At 46.4% G+C, this 17,959-nt stretch overlaps 1 protein-coding gene across 2 annotated transcripts in view; it reads right to left on the bottom strand.

Annotated features, from left to right (window-relative positions):
- PLEKHA2 (pleckstrin homology domain containing A2) overlaps positions 1–8,977 on the bottom strand; it is a 69,827-nt gene extending 60,850 nt beyond the window's left edge. The window contains exon 1 of one of the 2 annotated variants that reach the window (XM_030817158.1): positions 8,793–8,977. The gene's annotated coding sequence lies outside the window, so the exon portion shown is untranslated. Of the gene's footprint in view, positions 1–8,333; positions 8,434–8,792 lie in introns of those variants that run through there. The other variant, XM_030817160.1, reaches the window with a different exon arrangement.
- Positions 8,978–17,959: the final 8,982 nt, after the last annotated feature.

Below are 17,959 nucleotides of genomic sequence, written 5' to 3'. Positions count from 1 at the left end.
ATAGCCTCATATTATTCCAGTAACTAAAAAATGTTATTTCAGGCTGGGCATGGTGGCTCATGCCTGTAATCCTAGCACTTTGGGAGGCCAAGGCGGGCTGATCACTTGAGCCCAGGAGTTTGAGACCAGCCCGGGCAACATGGCAAAACCTCATCTGTACCAAAAATACAAAAATTAGCTGGGCATGGTAGTGCATGCCTGTGGTCCCAGCTACTCAGGAGGCTGAGGTAGGAGGATCACTTGAGCCCTGGAAGTGGAGGCTTCAGCCTGGGTGACAGAGTGAGACTCCATCTCAAAAAAAAAAAAAAAAAAGTATTTTAATGAAAAGAAAAACAAAAAGTGGAAAGTTTTGTGTGATCCAGATTTCTAAGTAGAATATAAGTTCTTAAGTATGTACTGCAAATGAAAATAAGTATTTATGATAAAAGTGAAACTTGGGGAAAGAAAGTGAGTTTGCATGGAGTCACCCATTAATCAGTGGCAGAAAGTGTGTTAAATGGCAATTAAACTGAGAGTCCTGGCCGACACCTGCCAGTTGACTAGAAGCAGCTCATGAGACGGAAGAGTCAATGGCTGCCTGCCAGAGAATGAAATGGGGGGCACTGGGAGGTATCACAGCCCCAAATATCTCTCTACTGCCCATTTCCCTGCCTTAGGTTCCACCAGTAGAGATTCGAGCCAAGAAAAAAGTGCCCCGAGGAACTGAGGCAAAGGATAACTTTGTCAGGCTCATAATATACAAGAGACAGCTGGGACCCAGACCCTGAGAAAATAGCACATAGCCCAGATGGGACACAGAGGCGCTAGAGGGGCTGAAAGGGAAAGATCACTGCTTAAAACAGATGTTGTCTACTTGAAAAATGTTCCTAGGATTCTTATACACCCAGGACAGGAGTATGAACCCTTCTGGAAAGCAATTTAGTTGTATATATATAACAAGAAAGCAAAAAATGTTCATACCCTTTGACCCAATGATTCTACTTCTAGGATTCCATCCAAGTCAATCAACAAAGATGCAAAGAAAGATTAAAGTAAAAAGATGGCAACTGCAATAGAATTTATAGTAACAAACAACTGGAAATGTCCTGAACAACACAATGGTTAGAAAACAATTCTTTTTTTTGTTTGAGACAGTCTCACTCTGTCGCCAGGCTGGAGTGCAGTGGCACCATCTCGGCTCACTGCAACCTCCGCCTCCCAGGTTCAAGCTATTCTCCTGCCTCAGCCTCCTGAGTAGCTGGGACTACAGGCGTGCACCACCACGCCCAGCTGATTTTTGTATTTTTAGCAGAGACGGGGTTTCACCATGCTGGCCAGGATGGTCTCGATCTCCTGACCTCGTGATCCACCCGCCTTGGACTCCCAAAGTGCTGGGATTACAGGCGTGAGCCACCGCACCCGGCCCAGAAAATAATTAAATAAACAATAGGACATACTCACAAGGAAATGTTACACAATGATTCAAAAACTCTGTTTTCAGGTTATTTTTAATGAATGAGGGGAAAACTCACCACATCATAAGTTTTTCAAAAGATATGAAATGGTACATAATATGATCTCAATCATCCAAATATTATTCTTATATTCCAATATATGGTCTGTTTTAAAACCAGATATACAGTCTCCAAAATAGTAAATTATTATCTCTGGGCTATAAGTGGAATTTCATTTGCTTGTACATATTTTTCCAAATCTTCTACAGGGAGCATGTGTTACTTTATTTAGCAGGAGAGAAAGCTATTTAATTCCACACAGATTCCCACTGAAGTGTATTAAGTTTTGAATCTGATAATAAATTTCTCAATTCTCCAGAGTCCACAAACAAACAAGGCCTTCCCTAAATTATAGCTCTCTTGGAACTTTTTGGTGTTTTAAAGACCTAAACCTAATAAATAAATGTTTCACATCTCACAATTATCCAAGAGCCAGACATCTACCTGCCCAGAGGGCTTTAGCACCCTCCAAGCTATTTGGGTTTCTTACTTCGTATGGCAACATCCTCTGAGCGCCTTTCCTCCTTTCTCCTGCTGGTGTGGGCCCTTGATCTCTGGTCTTAAGAAGCGCCCAGGTCCTCGGGCCAACAGAATACTCAGTCCCAAGTCGATGCTGCTATTCCTCTATTCCTACAACACATGAGCTGTACCTTGAAAAGTGCTCTGGGAAAAGGAAATGGGGACCCTGACAGGAACCCCCAGTGGAGTTTTCCTTCTTGAAACTTGGGAGATAGGACTGACATTTTAAAATAAGTGTCAGGCGAGGTGGTGTGCACCTGTAGTCACAGCTACTGGGGAGGCTAGGCCAGGAGAATCTCTTGAGCCCAGGAGGTGGAGGCTGCAGTTGAGCCAATGTCTCGAACCATTGCAATCCAGCCTGGGTGACAGGAGTGAAACCCTGTCTCAAAAATACATACATACATACATACATACATAAAATAAGTGGCTGGCTGGATGAGTGAAAAGATGAATAGATTGATTTTTTTTGAGATATGGTCTCACTCTGTCTCCCAATCTGGAGTACAGTGGCACAATGATGGCTCAATGCAGCCTCCACCTCCTGGGCTCATGCAATCCTCCCACCTCAGCCTCCTGAGTGGCTGGGACTACAGGTGTGCACCACCATACTCGGCTAATTTTTGTATTTTTTGTAGGTTGCCCAGGCTGGTCTCAAACTCCTAGGCTCAAGTGATCCTCTGGCCTCAGCCTCCCAAAGTGCTGGGATTATAGGCATGAGCCACTGTGCCCAGCCAGATAGATTTATTTTAAAGAAAAGCTATAAAGGCATTAAGTAATGAGAGCTGTGGTTTTCCGAATAGCCCTCTTGATTTTGAAGATGGCTAACATAATTTGGAGACAGAGGAAAGAATAGAGGGAAATATGGGAGACTCTGCCTGACTACTTTAGCATTTTTGAGATAAATAATAAGAGAAAGTGATAACAGAGATAAAGCCTTCAATGGTATTGGCTCAAGTACAAAATAATCTACTACAACCTCAGTTCAAAAATGAGAAAAAAATTACTCATTTTTAAAATTTAGAGATGTTTCTTTTACATTCTGTGTTAGCAGGACAAGGAATTTCTGGGATTTGGCTCCAGAAAATATTCAAAAGATGCTTTTTGACAAGGAGTGTGGCGTGTGGTACATATATCTTCTGTCCTGTTACCCCTACCAGGGCAGAAGCTGCAGGCAGCAGCTTCAGTAGTGATTGAGGTTCTACCAACCAGAAATGGCTCAACTGAGTAACAGGAGAAAGTTTTTCAGGAAATAACATCAGAGATCTCAAAGAGGACTGTATGAAATACAGCAGACAGGAACTGAGGTATAGAGATATGGAGCAGTCACTCACCTATTGCTAGAATACATACAGACCACATCAACGGAGTTCATATGTTTAGATTTGCAGCACACATCAAGGTATATTGTGAAGCAACCAGGGCCTTCGCAATGTACAAACCCAGTAAAAACAACAGCAAAATGCAAGCATGGCTATTTGAGAACACATCCCTGAGAATGGGTCAAAGATTATAACTTAGGAAGTGTGGAAGCCTCCACTTCCTACTGCTCTAACATGGCCGCATTTTGAATCTGTCATGATAGCAGATTCCAAACAGTGAAAGGCGGGAGAATAAAGTGCGAGAGAAGGGAATGTACTGAGAACAAGTTCCCAGAGGAAGTGCAGGGTGAGGAATGCAAACATGTACAGGAATGGGGTGGGGGGCAGATCAGACAGGGTGCTGGCTTGACCCTGAGATAGCCCAATACCCACTGGACCCTAGAACTTGGAGTAGAGAGCAACAGATACTCAAGAAGGAATTTTTGAAAAAATATGGGGGGAGGGGTGTAAGGGCAGGAGTAACTGGAAATTGATACCACTGCAATAAAGATGCCAAAAACAACAAAATATTTCAGACACTCATGGCCTCTCTTCACAGCAGCCTCATCTACATTCAAAGAAAATGTGGTTGTTGGAGCCTGCAGGAAACAAAAGCCTGCCCGGGGCTGAAGGCTTGTCAGACCATCTCCACCAGAGAGGGCACCAGTGCAGGCACGCAGCCATACTGGCTTTACCTCCTATAAAAGCTGAGATCTCCAACTTTCAGAATTGTGAAAGTTCCCCCACAATGAATTCAGTTTCACTGTAGGGCTTCCTAACAACAGCTGCGAATCCTGGAACTCTAATCTTCATTTTATAATAGACGATGTCAACCAGAGTGTACTAATACATGGGCAGGTAAGAGAATGAAAAGAAAACATCATTTCTCCCGGCCGGGCGCAGTGGCTCACACCTGTAATTCCAGCACTTTGGGAATCCAAAGTGGGTGGATCACGAGGTCAGGAGATGGAGACCTCTCCATCTGGCTCCTCTTCACCCTGGCTAACACAGTGAAACCCTGTCTCTACTAAAAATACAAAAAATTAGCCGGGCATGGTGGCATGCGCCTGTAGACCCAGCTACTCGGGAGGCTGAAGCAGGAAAATCGCTTGAACCCGTGAGGTGGAGGTTGCAGTGAGCCGAGATCGTGCCACTGCACTCCAGCCTGGGAAACAGGGCGAGACTCTGTCTCAAAAAAAAAAAAAGCAAAAAAACAAAAAACATAATTTCTCCAACCTACTGGCCTTTTGCAAAGTGCCGGGGGTGGGGCAGGGGAGTGGTGAGGAGGGAGCGTAAATGGCCTAGCTGTGTTCCTCTAAAGACATGTGCTTCTGTCTCTTGATTTAGGGAAGGAGGAGGGGCTGGGTGTGGTACGGAGGATGTGCAGGTGACAATAATCAGTATGAGTATTTAAAAAAAAATTTTTTTTTAGAGGCAGGGTCTCGCTCTGGTGCCCAGGCTGGAGTGCAGTGGTGCGATCATAGCTCACTATAACTTCAAACTCCCGAGTTCAAAAAATCCTCCTGCTACACCCTCCCGAGTAGCTGGGACTACAGGCGCACACTACTACAGCTAGCTAATTTTTCAATTTTTTGTAGAGATGGGGTCTCGCTATGTTCCCCAGGCTGGTCTTAAACTCTTAGCCTCAAGTGATCCTCCCACCTCAGCCTCCCAAAGCCCTGGGATTACTGAGATGAGCCACGGCATCCAGCCAATATCAGTATTTTTGAGGGAACTTTTGCAAGAAGATGACCATTCAAAAGGGTGTGCTGATTTCAGTTACCCATCACATCCATGCAGTGGAGTGAAGGGAAGGAGCATGAGTCTCGAGCCAGACAGACCTGGATTCAAACGCAGAAAAGTTGCTTAAGTCTTCAGGGTCTATTTCCTAATCTGCAAAATGGAGATAATTGCTTTACCTACTTCAAGGCTGCTGTGAGAATTAAATGAAACAATGTGTGAAAAGTGCTGGACACGCAGACATTGGGTAAATATTGTTGTTGTTAAACTGCATGTGTAGGTGCCTAACAAGGAGTACATGGTCATCATTACTACTGCAAAGTTGCTTAACACTGGGCAGGCAGCTGCTGCATGCGCACCTCCATCCCTCTAACTCCAATGAGCAAATGTCAATGAAAAAGCTGCGACTCTGGGATTCCTCTCACAAGGAAAGGCATCAGCTTCCCTCACTCTTCCCTCTACTCCAAGAAACACCACATTTTACATCTCTAAAAATTCTCCAGGAGGTTTAAAACAAAAAGTCCAGGCAATGCGCTGACTCCTTCTTGACCAGGCTACCCTGAGAGTTAACAGAAACCTAGACATGCTCATCAGCTTCCAAGGAAAGCTGCCTCTTGATCCAGCCATGGGCAATCACACCAGCAGAGAGCTGCTTTGCAAGGGGCCAGCCAAATTTGAGTCCCAGCCTTTGCACTTTAACTGCAGTGCTTCTCAAGAGCATCAGGACAAGAGGACCCAGGTTCCCATCCTCTTCATCTCAGCTGACCAGGCACTGTGGGCAAAAGGCACATCACAGGGCCAAAGCCCCCAAGCCTTTTGCCCACACTGGGCAATATCAGGAGCCCCTGCCCCAGCAGGGCTGGGACCTCCACAGTGAGAAAGCCTAATTCCAGCATTAATGCATAACAAATCTCTTCAATCAACTGGGGTCAGGGCAGGGAAGGGGCTTTCAGAAGGAACGGTAGGGTCTCACTGCACCAACCCCCGGCCTCCTCTACCGACAGGATGGGGCCGCATCCCTCCCACCTCTCGGCTGCCCTATCTCCCCCGCCTGCCCAATACCCCATCTCAATAATGGGCTTATATCAGGCAGGGCCAGGATTCTTCTCTTCCCATAGGCCAACACACTATAATATTTGCTTTCCTTCCTTCCTTTCCAAAGCCTACCAGATTAGATTGCTGGAGTCCCATCCAACTCACTGAGACAGATGGAAAACGGAAAGTAAGGCAACCCAAACTGTTCATGGTGGAAAAAGAGAGGGGGCAGAGCAATCCAACGTCCCAGCACCCAGATCCTCTTTTCCAAGCCCTAGGTCTATCACAACCAGAATAAGTCGAGCCACAGCAGTTTCCGTGAATCAGAAGAGATATTCTGATGCACTGTGGTCTGCAGCAAGCTCTCATCTGAGTCATCCAGCCTTTCAGCAGGGGCATCATCCACCTGTCCATCTATCCCATGAATTGGACAGGAGACCAAAGCTGCTTGGGTCTTCCTAGTATCCTAGCACTTTGGCAAACACTAGGCAAGGTAGTGGGAGGGTTGCTCTGGGGCTCAGTTGATAGGGCTCATCAGCCTTCCCCTTCCCACTTCTGCAGAACAAAAACCTGCACCAACCAAAACCTGCATGTCTTCAAGATTTATTTTAACCACTCTAAAATACCGAGCTGAATATGGTTCAGCTCACTACTATGACATGATGAGATCTGCAGGCCCTATTTCCTTACACAGAAGAGAGAAGAAAGCACCAATGACAAGGAAAAAGAAAGCTTTGCAAAAACTCTTCACCAAAGGGCAGGCAGTTTCTCAATCAATACCAAGGTAATTACCAATCTGTGAAAGGAGCAAGGCTCCCACTACCAGCCAGCTAAAAAGGAGTGCCACAGACAATTTGTAGAAAGCATGCTGTAATGTACAAACAGGGTCAAAGGATACTTAGGTGTAAAGGCAACATCCGGACTAATAACTCCCATGTACCAGCTTGGTGAACCAAATCCCTACAGGTTTGAGGAACAACCACACTGCTCTTTTCTCTGCCATTTGGGCAAGTGCAAACAATTCATGTGTTTGCATTCATTCATTAATGCAACAAACATTTACTTAGCACCTGGTACATGTCAGACATTGGGCTGGCCATACTCTAGACTACAAGCTAGACCTCTGATAGTGCAAAAGTCATCTGCCTTCAGGCGGCACATGGTGAAGAGGGCTAACGTCTGAGATGATGATGATGCTTTCTAAAAGTGGCTTCTGAAAACAAGTGGGGGGCTTACAAGTCCTGTAAGCTCCCCAAAGACAGGGTCCAGCCCTCCAGAGGTAAAGGAAAAAGAAAAAATAAAGACAGGGGTTGTGTTTTGTTCATCACTGCCTTGCATGTATAATACATGTCAACTGAATGCAACTGAAATAGAAAACAAACACTTCTATTCTTTCAAGATCTTTTGCTTTGCTGTTTCGGAAGGCTTTGTAACCAAAGAAAAACAAAGACAAAAGAAGGGAAAATGGGACTTGGTCAGATATATTAAGAACACCTTTAGTGCAATCTTGGGACTTCAGCCCCAAGTGCATCTACAGCTCAGCCTTCAGAGCCCCCAGAGCCATAGCTGGCTTTCTGATGGGGTGCTCTCCCCTCCCTCTTCTCTGCCGTTTACTGCCCTCTGAAAACCCCACTTGGAGCCCTAAAGAAAGAAAGGGGGCGGGCAGGAAGAAGGAATGAGAAGGGGAAGATACATCCTGAACCGGTGTTCACCAAGAAGGAAGGAAGCCAAACCCTAAGGCTAGGGCCTGGGGGCAGGGCTGGCCCCGGGGAGGAGATGTGAGGGTGCTCCGGCCGCAGCGGGCCCTGCGCCCCTCTCTGGGCGTGCAGGGACACTTTTCCATTCTAAACGGCCTAGCTTCCCACCCCCCCACCACCCTTCTTTTTTCTTTCTTTTTTAAAAAATTTTGGTGAAATCGTCTTTAGGACTGGAGGAGAAAAAGGGAAGCGTGTAAGGTGAGGAAGAAGTTGGTGAGAGAGAGAACGATAGCTCCCCTCGAGGGTTCACCCAACCTGGCACCGAACCTGCATTTTAGGGCAGTCCTATTCACTGTCTGGAGTTCCAGAAGCCCAAAGGCCAGGCTGCACCCAGAGGAAAGGACAGGAGTCCCTAGGGGAGCCTTCTAGGCCTGTCATTTAATAAGGTAGTGGGGGGAGAGAAAGAGGAGTCTCCATGGCCCAATCCGTACCCAAGGGACTTGCCTGGGGACGTTCTCTGCTCTCCTCCCCTCCCGCAGCCCGGGTAGTCGTTGCGGGGTCGGTGCCCCGGCGCCAGAACCCGCAGAGAAGTTTCGCTGCTGCAAACGTGAGAAAATGCAGCTCAGCAGAACTCCCGCCCCCACCCTCTCCGCGGCCCCACCCCCGCAGCCCGACCCCTGGCGGCGGCGACCTTGGCCACCAGGGGCACTTGGAGGAGGGGCTGCCCTCGGGGCTCTCCCAGAGGGCTGGAGGAGGCCTCCAGGGTCTGCGGCCACCTCCCCTCGCCTGTCAGCCACCAGGACGGGCGTATTCAGCCCTGGGCGCGCGCCCCTCGCGCCCCTAGGCCGCCAGGCCCCCGCCGGGGCGCCCCCTGCACCCCCAGCCCCGCCGGCCCCCGCGCGCCCCTCTGCGCCGCTCCGCTCCCGAGCCCGCGAGGGCGCCCAACTTACCCCCCAGTGCAGGGGCCGGGGCTCGGGCGGGGCGCGTTACATCAGGCGGGGTCGCCCCTCCGGCTGCCGGGTCCGCCGCGCTCCAGGGATTTCTGGGTCTGGCTGCCAAACTCTCCGCGCCTCTCGCTCCCCTCGCTGTGGTCTCCCCCAGTGCCCCCTCCTTCTCTCCCGTCCCTCGGCTCTTTTTTCCGGGTTAATTACGTTTCGCATTAAAGCAAAACCCAGCCCCGGATGTGAGTACAATGCTCCGCGGAGCCCGCCGGGGAGGGAGAGGGGTGCCGGGGCGCCGCGGGCTGGGAGGGGGCGCGGCTGGGCGCCTGGGCCGCGAGGGGGAGGCGGGGGCGGGGCGCCCGGAGGCTGCGCCCGACGCCGCCCGCGGTCCGCGCCTGGCAGGTGGGACCTGCGCCCCGAGACTGCCCCGCGGGGAGGCCCGGCCCCGACGCTTGCTCGGGCAGCAGGTGTCCGGGCAGGGGGCGTCCTCGCAGGAGGAGGCGAGCTGGAGCGCGAACTCCCTCAAGAACCCCATTTCCTTCTCCCAGAGCCCCACCCAGCGACCTCAGCTGGGCCTCCTTCGGATTCTGAGCCCTTAGCCTTTGGGGACCGAGGAGTTGGGGTAAGGGTTAGGGTCCCAAGAAGAGTGGCTTCTTCAGGTTGTCCTAAATGTACCCTAAGAGACCAGTGGGCGGGAACGCTCTAACCAGGGTTATAAGGACTTTAATTTCTTTATTTTATTTTATTTTTTAATTAAGACAGGGTCTGGCTCTGTCGCCCAGGCTGGAGTGCGGTGGCGCAGTCATAGCTCACTGCAGCCTCGACCTCCTGGGCTCCAGCGATCCTTCTGCCCCAGCCTCCCGAGTAGCTGGGACCACAGGCGCCTACACCGTGCCCGCTGGGACTTTTTCGGTGTGATGCGAAGACTCCCTTCCTGCCCCCAGAACATGAGGGTGCTCTGGGAAAAAATGGGAAACAGACAAGCATGTGTTACTATGTAGACCTCGCCAAGAGGAACTAAGAGCTGCTGTGCGCCGGTCCCGCCCCTGCGCTATCTCATTTGATCCACGCCGCAACCTATGGGTACCAGTCCGGTTCACGGTGAGGAAACCGAGACTCAGACTTGTGAAGTAATTTGCCTTGGGTCCCCATTTAGTAAACGGCAGGTCTGTCAGGTTCTGACACCGGCCTCCCACATGGGGAGAGAGACATTTGAATATGCATCAAGTCAGGTGGACAACATCCGAAACATGAAATTGTAGTGGATTCGCGCGGGCCTGCAGGGCCGTGCGCCGGTGTCTGGCGATCCTGATGCAAACGTCGTTAATCAGGTGTAAATCCTACGAGGCTTTGAGAGAGGCAGGCATAAGAAGACGCTGAGGTTCTCCAGGACAAGGACTGGATTTGCAGGAAGGCGGGAGAGGCTGGGGCACATTCCGGGTGTTAACAGAGGAAAGGCGGCCTCTTATGTCTCCACGACCGACCGGAGGCCACAACGCCTGGGAAGGGGGGCTCAGGCCAATGAGCCAGGACCGAGGGAGAAGGACATCCCGCCCCACACCCCCCGAAAGCACCAGTGATGAAACCACACAAGTTTCCTCTTCCATTTTGATTGCCAAAGCAAAAATGAACCGCGCCGGTCTCTCAGGTGTGAAAAAAGACTGCTTTAGAGCATTTTGCTTTCAATAAGGAAGAAAAGGGGGACGATGGGCAAAAACGCACACACGCACAGACACACACACACACACATTTCCCTTGAAATAAATACATCAATGTCTTTTTTTCTCCCTGTTCATGGAGGTTTTTGCCACTCATCTGTAAGTTTCAGGCACCAGAACAAACTGAAGAGCATCTCCTCTGGAAGCACGGAACCTGGATTTGAAGCCCAGCTCTGCCGTTTACTGGCTTTGACCCCTGGGCAAGTTATTTAACTTCTCAATGCCTCTGTTAGGAAAAGTCAGTGAGTTTAACATTTGTGAAGTGTTGAGATTCCTGTCGAACATGAAGTAGGTGCTATGTAAATGTTTTTTAAATTTAAAAATTAGATGATCATTTTCAGTATGAAAAGCAACACAATTCCATCTAGCTCCAAGAAAATCCGACTGGAACTGAGGGTTTCCAGCATGAGCAATGAGGTAAATTTCTCAGATTTCATGGTATGGTTCATATTAAACTCATAAAACTCTACTCCCCGTGGGGCTGCCTGAGTCACTCCATCACAGAGCCACAAGTATTTCCTGAGCACTACTGTATTGGATGCTGGGAGGCAAAGAGAAGCAGAAGGCCTTGGGGGGCAAGAGAATACAGGTGTCTCTAGAAAAGGCTGAAGCAGCTTTGTGCCCTGGGAATGGCACAGAGAGTAAGTGCTGTCAACTTTTAGAAGGACAAGATATAGCCAGGGGCAGTGGCTCACGACCCGTAATCCCAGCACTTTGGGAAACCAAGGCAGGAGGATCCCTTGAGTCCAGGAGTTCAAGACCAGCCCGGACAACTAGGGAAACTTCATCTCTACAAAAAATAAAAAAAATTAAATTAGCCAGGTATGCACCTGTGGTCCCAGCTACTCTAAAGGTTGAAATGGGAGGGTCACTTGAACCCAGGATTTTGAGGCTGCAGTGAGCCATTATCATGCCACTGCATTCCAACCTGAGTGACAGAGTGAGAACCTGTCCCCCCCAAAAATAAAGAGGGAAATGTGTCTCTGTATGGGGGACAGGGGGCGGGGGGGATGGTGGGGGAGCTCAAGAAGGGAGTGGGCTTTGAAATGGGACTTAGATGGATACAGTTTGACACCAGTGGGAGGAGGCCAGGAACATGTCGGGCTGAGGGAAGGTCATCATCAGTGCACTCGGGGAGATGCTCTGGAGCCCCATTTACTGCTACACTTGTCCCTGGCCAGGACCTGGCCCCAGTTAGATGACAAACCCTGCACTAATGTCCACTCGCTTATTCCTGGATCTCCCAGGGCTTCCTCAGAGGGCCCTCCACCCCCACCCTCCTCTCATGTTACCTTGAAGCAGGTGTCAAGTGAGTCTCCGCCCTGCTATGTTTTGTCATCCTTTTCTCTCTTTTTGGGGGGCACTTTTTTATTGTGATAAAGTACACATGACATAAATTTTACCATTTTAAAGTGTATATGTAGTGGCATTCGGTAAATTCACAATGTTGTACAACTCTCACCACTGTCTAGTTCCAACCGATTTTCATCGCTTCTAAAGGTGACCCCATACCTATTAAGCAGTCACTTCCCATTCTTCTCTTCTCCCAGCTGCTGGTCACCACTAACTTGCTTTCCATCCAGTCTATGGATTTGCCTATTTTTGATATTTCATATAAGTGGAATCATATATATGTGGCCTTCTGTGTTTAGCTGCTGCTGCTGCTTTTTTTTTTTTTTTTTTTTAGACAGTCTCGCTCTGTTGCCCAAGCTAGAGTGCAGTGGCATGATCTTGGTTCACTGCAACCTCCGCCTCCCAGGTTCAAGCGATTCTCCTGCCTCAGCCTCCCGAGTAGCTAGGATTACAGGCCCGTGCCACCACACCCAGCTGATTTTTGTATTTGTAGTAGAGACGGAGTCTCACCGCGTTAGCCAGGCTGGTATCGAACTCCTGACCTCAAGTGATCCACCCGCCTCAGCCTCCCAAAGTGTTGGGATTACAGGCATGAGCCACCGCGCCCGGCTGTGTCTAGCTTCTTATGTTTACTTTTGCCATCACTTCACTGACACATTTTGAAAGTACAGTATTGCTGTTGCCTAATTTTGCCTAATTTTATACTTTAATTTTGTTCAGTGCAATAAACAGCCCTGATGTCTGAGAATGTGACTGTACCTGTGGGGAAAGGAATGTCAAAAAAGGACCTTTCACGTGAGCTACTTCAGCCCCCTTGTTGTACCAAGATAAAATAAAGCTCAACAATTTGCTCAAGGTTTTGAAGCTATAATAGTTAGTGGCAGAGTTGGTTCTAGAACCCAGAGTTGACTACTTTAGAATCTTCTAGTATTGGTATAGAAACCTTGCCACCAAGATGAAAACGTCTGGCCTAGAACATAAGAATCTAAACAGAAAGCCTTATGCACTACTCTAAGCATTTATTTATGTACTTTCTATTCATTTTCAATGTTAATGGCTGGTTAGCTAGATAACCTAACAGCCTCCAGTGGTGAGCCAGTGTGCCTTGCAGGGAACTATTGTTCTGTCCTCATAGATACCCATTACATAAGGCTGCAGCTGGGGCCAGTTAGTTCTATTAGGGAAAGTGTGGGGCCAAAGAGGCCAAGGTCATTGGTTTGATTCTGGTTCAGGCCAATTCATTTTGCACAGAGATGGATTGCTCCAGGGCTATACATTGCACCTCTAATGTTAGCCAGTCATTTTATAAATAGCTGCTACGGGTTTTGATAGCAAAGTATGAATAGTTCTGTACCATCCATTTCTAGAATGATTGCTCAAACTGCTATTGTTTTATTCAGTCCAATTCATTCCACAAACAATTATCTGAACCCATTACCATTTTTCCTCCTGTATGTCTTGCATTTACTTATTTTCCAGGTACTTACTAATTGCTAATTGTTATGCATGTATTATCTCACTTAAGCTTTATAATGACAATGATCCTGCCATTATTTTATGATGATGAGATGGCTAAGACATAGAGATAAAGCCCTGATACAAACCTGGACAGCCAGAGGCCAAAGCCTGGTCTTTTACCTACCAAACTACACTGGTAGATGCAATGTTAGGCCTTGTGAAGGATGCAGAAAAGCATAAAACAAGACTCTTCCTTCCCACCCCTGACACTTCCTATGTTTATCATCATTTAGAATCTCCATTCCATTTCACCTAGCAATTGCATATCCAAAGAAAGTTATATGGATATATAGATAGCAATACGTGCACACACATACGTATTTATATTCATTGCAGCATTGGTCATAATGGTAAAAATTGGAAATCACTTTCATGCGCATCAAGAAGGGATTGAACAGGTGCATCCCTACAATCTTATGCTATGCTGCACTTAGAAAAGAATGAGGGCTGGGTGGGGTGGCTCATGCCTGTAATTCCAGCAGTTTGAAAGGTCAAAGCAGGAGGATCACTTGAGCCCAGGAGTTCCAGACTAACATGGACAACATGGCGAGATCTGTCTCTGGGAACAATTTTTAAAAATTAGCTGGACATGGTGGTGCACACCTGTAGCCCCAGCTACTCAGGAGGCTGAGGCAAGAGGATCACTTGAGCCCAGGAGTTCAAGGTTGCACTGAACTATGATCCCAACACTACACTCCAACCTGGGCAACAGAACCAAACACTGTCTCACAAAAAAAAAAAAAAAAAAATGAGGTAGTTATCTATATGAAAAATACTATACATTTTAAGTGAAAAAAGCAAAGAGCTTTACATATAGTATAATCCCATTTCTGTAAATAATTTTTTACATGAAAAAGGTCTATAAGAATACATTCCAAACTGTTAACCACAGTTCTCTTATGGCAGGGGCAGAGGGGTGATAATGGTGGATTTCACTTTCTAAGAGATGTATTCTGTGAGGGTTCTTTTTTTGCAACAAGCATGCATATATTTGTTTTTTTTTTTTAAAGGAACAGGAATGATTTAAATTTTTAATAAAATTTAAAAGTTCCATGAGAAAGAAAATCATATTGCAGCCTTCGAGGAGCTCAAATCTTACTAAGGAGGGAATATAGTATGTACAGAAACTGATACATGCAGAGGAGAGCAGAGATAAAATTCCCTGGGAAGATTATCAACCAGCTGTGGTTGAGAAGGGCAGGAGAAAATGCATGAAGGACATGGCCCCTTGCAAGGACCTTGAAAGAAAGGTTAAAATGTAGAAAGGTGAAGGGGGGGTGAGAATAGGTGGATTCCAGATACAGAGATGATCAGAGGCAAAGCACAGAGCAGGAGCACATGGGATCTATTCAGGGAAGTGTGGCTGGTACAGTTCAGCTGGAGCACGGGAGGACATATGAAGGATTTTCATGGGGAATGAAACAGGAAACAAAGGTAGCTGGAGGGTCTTTATTGCTAAGCTAAGGAGTCTGTACTTATTACTAGGCTTCAAGAGCCACTGAAGGCTTTTGAGCAAGGAAGGGACACAGTTGGAAGTTAAGTGGCTATGATTTCATAGTTACTGGCTGCCTAGTAACTAGACTCTGGCACCCAGCTACCTAGTTTTGACTCCTGACTCGGTCACTAATTAGCTGAATAGCCAGGGACCAGTGACTTCTCTGTGCTTCTATAAAATGGGGAAGGTGGTGATGACAGATAACTGTCTCATACCATGGCATTTGGGATTGAGTGAATTCATGCTTTTAGGGAACATGGTTAAGTGCTGACAATGGTAAATTTGAAAAATCAGTATCATACCTTTGGATTTAAATCCTCGTATTTCATTTGAAACTTTTATCCCAAAGAGCTAACACTTCATGATAAATTATTAACTATTCTTTTTCCCCCACTCTCAGGGAATTAGAGATTTTTCATCTCATTTTACAGATGGAAGAATTTAGGTTTTAAGAGAGCGATAGCATCTCAGAATCACACAGCCAGTCATGATCTGAATCCCTGGGTTCTGAATGGTAGTTCAGTGACCTTTGCCCAATACTTAAGGTTGTCTCTTAGCTCAAATTCTCAGAGCCTTGAGAGTAGGAAAATGGGGAGTGGAAGAAGCTTAGGAAATTTCTGTTTATAGGGTAAGAGAAACAGCAGTAAAGAACAGTAGTAAAGTAAAATCAAAAAACAGAAAACTCTGGTGGAACATTTGGAAGTTTATAAAATCAGACTTGTAAAATATAAACAGGAGATATACATATAAATATATATACATACACACATATACATATGTACATACAGGTGCTAAAGTTATTTCCCAGTAAAAAAGTTTGGAAAGCATTGTTGTACTGCTAAGTCTGACACTAATAGTGTCATTTCTCAGCCTCAGAACTGAGTGTGCGTGCCATCCCCAGAAATAACAGTCTGCTGGCCAAGAGCACCATTCCTATTGATTCATGCTGATGGCATTGTTTTCCCATCAGTTTGAATAAGTGCAGTGCACCACTCGGAATCCTGCATCCTCAGTGATGCCCTGCAATTAGAGGGAAGAACTGGGACTTCCCAGTTCAGAGTGAGAGAATGAATAGGTACTTAACTTTGGATCTATGACCGTGTTTTAGCACTATGTTTGACTTTATTTTTGCTTAGACTAGTTAAATAATTCACTACTTCAGTACTGAGCCCACACAGGGGCTACTCTTAGTAAATACTTGTGAGTGAATATAGTCAAAGTTATTAGAAAGAATAAACTCTAGCCAGTTTATTCCAAGAGATGCCTATGGTAGTCAGTGAAGTGGGTTGACTTTTACATCAGTGATTCCCAATACAAGCTGATTATTACAACCCATAGAAAACAAAGAAAAGCAAAAAGGATATTTGGACACATAGACTTATGTCCTTTTATTATTTTGTTAATAGGCAATATATGTACACAGTAAAAAGTTCTAAAGAATTAAATATTCTTTTTCCCCCACTCTCAGGGAATTAGAGATTTTTCATCTCACTTTACAGATGGAAAATTTAGGTTTTAAGGAGAACAATAGCATCTCAGAATCACACAGTAGAAAAGAATGAAGTCGATGCTTCCCTGCTTGACTTCTAAATTCCTGTGTTCTCACATACAACGAGTTACCAATTATTTTTTAAAAATACAAAATAACGGGCTGGGCGTGGTAGCTCACGCCTGTAATCCCAGCAGATTGGGAGGCCGAGGTGGGCGGATCACGAGGTCAGGAGTTCGAGACCAGCCTGGCCAACATGGTGAAATCCCATCTCTACTAAAGATACAAAAAATTAGCCAGGCATGGTGGCAGGCGCCTTTAATCCCAGCTACTTGGGAGGCTCAGGCAGGAGAATCGCTTGAACCTGGAAGGCAGAGGTTGCATTGAGCCGAGATGGTGCCATTGCACTCCAGCCTGGGTGACAGGGCGAGACTCCATCTCAAAAAAAAAAAAAAAAAAAGTACAAAATAACAACATTGAAAAGCAGTATTTCTTCTGCCCATGTTCTCAAACACATTGTTATTCTTACCAGAGATAATCAATGTGTGTGTGTGTGTCTGTGTGTGTGTTTAATACTAAATATTCAGTTTTGCAAGAATATACCTAAAAATGATAACAGTAATTATCCTAGTGGTGGACTTATAGGTGATTTTTAAAATCTTGTTTTTCTAGGTTTTCTAAGTTTTCTTTAATATGCATGTATTATTTTATGATTCAAGAAAAAAAGTTTTACAAATAAATAGTTCTTACTGTAAAAGTACTTCAGCTATCTCACAGATGTTTTGTGATTTAAAAACAATATAGAACTGGCCGGGCGCAGTGGCTCAGGCCGAGGTTGGTGGATCACGAGGTCAGGAGTTCAAGACCAGCCTGGCTAAGATGGTGAAACCCCGTCTCTACTAAAAATACAAAAAATTAGCCAGGCGTGGTGGCAGGCACCTCTAATCCCAGCTACTCAGGAGGCTGAGGCAGATAATTGCTTGAACCCAGGAGGCGAAGGTTGCAGTGAGCCCAGATCGCGCTACTGCACTCCAGTCTGGGCGACAGAGCAAGACTCTGTCTCAAAACAAGAAAATAAATAAATAAAAATAAATAAAAATATAAATAAATAAAAACAACATAGAACTAACTTCATCCTCAAAAAATACTTGAAAATACTTGCCATGTCTGGGCATGCTGGCCCACACCTGTAACCCCAGCACTTCGGGAGGCCAAGGTAAGCAATTGCTTGATCCCAAGAGTTTGAGATCAGCCTGGGCAACATAGTAAAACTCTGTCTCTACTAAAAATACAAAAAGTCAGCCAGGCATGGCACCATGAGCATGTAGTCCTAGCTACCTGGGAGGCTGAGGTAGGAGGATCATTTGAGCTCAGGAGGTTGAGGCTGCAGTGAGTGATGACTGTGCTACTGCACTCCAGCCTAGCCTGGAGGACCACAGAGAGGCCTTCTCTCAAAAAAAGAAAGAAAATGCCAGTCTGTGGATATATTTTTCAAAAAATGTTAGCCAGTTTTGTGTCCATTCATATTAAAACTCCTGCTACTGGAAAAGAGATACAAAACCTAGTTAGCAGCTTGAACTCTGAGTCCTAGTGAATCAGCATG

The sequence above is a fragment of the Nomascus leucogenys genome, chromosome 8, assembly GCF_006542625.1.
Source record: "Nomascus leucogenys isolate Asia chromosome 8, Asia_NLE_v1, whole genome shotgun sequence".
Classification (NCBI taxonomy): domain Eukaryota; kingdom Metazoa; phylum Chordata; class Mammalia; order Primates; family Hylobatidae; genus Nomascus; species Nomascus leucogenys.
The sequence above is the reverse complement of the archived record's forward strand: the minus strand, read 5'-3'. Positions and strand labels throughout refer to the sequence as shown.